The sequence below is a fragment of the Anarrhichthys ocellatus genome, unplaced genomic scaffold, assembly GCF_004355925.1.
Source record: "Anarrhichthys ocellatus isolate YVR2014 unplaced genomic scaffold, GSC_Weel_1.0 scaffold6253, whole genome shotgun sequence".
NCBI classification, from domain to species: domain Eukaryota; kingdom Metazoa; phylum Chordata; class Actinopteri; order Perciformes; family Anarhichadidae; genus Anarrhichthys; species Anarrhichthys ocellatus.
Window position 1 is genome coordinate 1 of NW_022286227.1, and position 3,012 is coordinate 3,012.

At 39.2% G+C, this 3,012-nt stretch overlaps 1 long non-coding RNA gene across 1 annotated transcript; it reads right to left on the reverse strand.

Annotated features, from left to right (window-relative positions):
- Positions 1–6: 6 nt before the first annotated feature.
- Positions 7–3,006, reverse strand: LOC116380155 (uncharacterized). The gene is made up of 3 exons (XR_004212512.1): positions 2,889–3,006; positions 709–799; positions 7–90 (listed from the first exon to the last, which is right to left on the reverse strand). It is a non-coding gene; the product is annotated as an uncharacterized LOC116380155 (long non-coding RNA).
- Between the last annotated feature and the right edge of the window lie 6 nt (positions 3,007–3,012).

Below are 3,012 nucleotides of genomic sequence, written 5' to 3' on the forward strand. Positions count from 1 at the left end.
GCATTTATCAAAGAGCTCTTTCCAGCCCCGGTTTTGCCAAAGACACCAACCACCTCCCTCTTGTCCGTCTTCAAATCACTGATTCTTTCCCTGTTGTACAAGAGTTTATGTGTGGGTTAATTCATTTATTTCAAAAACATAAAAACACTGACAGAATGTGTTAAAATCAGAAAGAGATCCGTCTATGAACAGCCCTCTTCAGCATATTGTACTATCAGTAGAAGTTATTTGCTGTATATTTGGGGTAAATTAAGACTTTTTTTCAAACAGAACTAGAATTATCGCCTCACGACTGAATCCCTCAGACAAACAGTCAAGTTGTAGTTTACATCCATGTCTTTCCAAATTGTCATCACTTCATCATTTTATCCTATTAGACATTTATGTGAAATTGTCATAATCAGCTGAATTCTTCAGTTATGATCAGAAATGTGTTTTGTGAGGTCACAGTGACCTTCATCTGTGGCCACCAATTTCTAATCAGTTCATCCTTGAGTCCAAGCGGATGTTTGTGCAGAATTTGAAAAATATTCCTTCAAGACGTTGGTGAGAAATGGACATACGTACGTACGTACGGCCGGACAAACCCATGATGCCTGGCTCAACACTATCAGTCTTAAATCTCTTCGTGAAACTGGCCCCTGGTCAGCAGTGGAACCAGGCCCGTATAACATATTAATATGGAAAATGTAATAAATTTATACTTACGTCAGGAACTTGTTGAGCTTGTTGTCTTGGGGAGGTATTTTCTGATGGACACATCTCATGATGTCTTTCACATCAGACAGTATGATTTCTTCTGTCAGAGTGAAAGTAAAGAACTGTTCAGCAGGAACCATGAACCAGTGTATCAAGTAAACGGTAATGCACAATGAGGAGAGCGCGAGAGGAACTTTCTCTGCTAGGTCCATGTAGGATGCTTCAGAGTGTATCATCAGGCTTCTACTATGTCAGATTAGTAAAAGGATAACCCATGGTCTGGATTTAAAACATCATACAGTTAAAGGCCACAGTTACGTTATTTACTTTGAAGCATACGCATTGTTGCCATGTATACCTGCATGCATGCTGTTGACTGATTGGGGTTGTCTGATAAGATTACATACGGCAGCAAATGAGAGTATTGTATGTGGCCAAGATATAGAAACAGACATTTGCTATGTAAGTAAGCTAAGTAAAAATGTTATTGCTAGTGCTGGGCAACGATTACAATTTTTAATCGCGATTAATCGCATTGTAATGCTCAAAATTCAATAAAAGTACTGCTATATGAACAAAAGTGCAATAACATTTGGTTTTGTTAGGGCCACATCTTTTGAAACCGCCCCCCTTTCTGCAGCCATGTGCTCTCAATCGCCTCCAAAACACAACAGCAGGTTTAAGTCATAATCAAATGGATTTATTATCCATACAAACATAAAAACAGTTACAAACCGAATCACACTATTAATAACAAAACAAATGAAATATATCATGAAAGTGAGGCCCCGTCCGCACCACACGACAGACTGCTATGCCGAGGAGGTCTGAGGATCTCCGGGGATTCACATCTCCTTTTTCCCCCCAAAGTCTCACATTGCATATCAATCAGCTCAATGATTGGCTGAAGTCCAATAAACCCCTCCTGGGCCCCTGACCTGTTGTTCTGATCAGACATCTCACCCCTCACACAGACACTCAACCACACTCCTTTGTTAAAACTCCTACAAGTAAACACACTGTGACACATAATATCCAGCACTAGGAGCGCTTTCAACTTAAATTCCTCACAGTTTGTAAACACTTTAAACAAATAAGGTTATTTTTAACAACAGTATTACATGTACACAGTAGCAGTTAAAATATTTCTTCTATATTATATATATTTTATGAAATCAACGCAACAAAAAAAGCAATGTGTGTTGAAATAATATTCTATGAATAATTTAAGCCACTATAATTGAATCGAAAATCTTCCCCAGATTGGACTGCTTAGTACGTGTTGTGGAAGTCCCAGATATCAGGAAACTAAATGCCGTCTTGTCTGGTTCATAACAGTCCGGAGCAGCTCCGTGGATTTCATCGAGCTGTATTCACTGTGTCTAGTGAGCCACACGTCGGCTGTTTACTACAGCTGTATGAACACTAAATAAACTGATTTAACTGCAATAAACGGACAAAGAGAGACTTCGAAATATTTACGTAATGATTCCGATTTGTAAAAAGTCCGAATTCATGTTTTGTTAGTTCTCTCCACAAGACGACAAGAAAATAACTTTTAAAATACTTGTTTTCTCAATGGAGTCTGGATTGATCGGTGCTAGGCTAAGCTAACATTGTAGCAGCTCCATCAACACTCAACATAACGTCACACAGGCGTAAATACGGCAGCGTTTATTCATTGTTTGTACCGGATGGTTTACACAAACATTTATACACATAGTTTGGTCCGGTCTCTATTGATATGAGGTATCGTAGACCTCTGGGTGAACACAGACGGCTACAGTATTTATTTCCCGATTCAACAACGGAAGGATGTCAGTGATGACAGGAGAAGCATCTCAACGCTGATAGGCTATCGCGCCACAGCGCCCACCCTAAATGCTCTCATTGGTTTAGACGCGTGATGATGCCCATCCCAAGCCAATCCTGATCAACATCCCGCCCTTCCTGTGACCCATGGTCTGTCTGTATGTGTATTCAGAGCCAGTGAGCAACAGACTTTCAAAATAGTAATAATTTAAAAAAAAAAACTGTGTTAACGCGCGATAAAATAATTGTCGGTGTTAATTAATGAATGCGTTAACCCGATAATAACGCGTTAACTTGCCCAGCACAAGTTATTACATACAAATATTAACCCGATAGTAAGTTGTAGGTTGCCATTGTTTGGAAAGTATTATAAATACCTGAGTATGATCCTGGTTTGTTGGCAAGTCGTTTTTTTCTAGTTGGTGGTTGACATTGGCTGGACTCATCCTGAAGATCTGACGTTCTCTTTACTTTTTGGATATTTTTTGTTGGAAAAAAAAA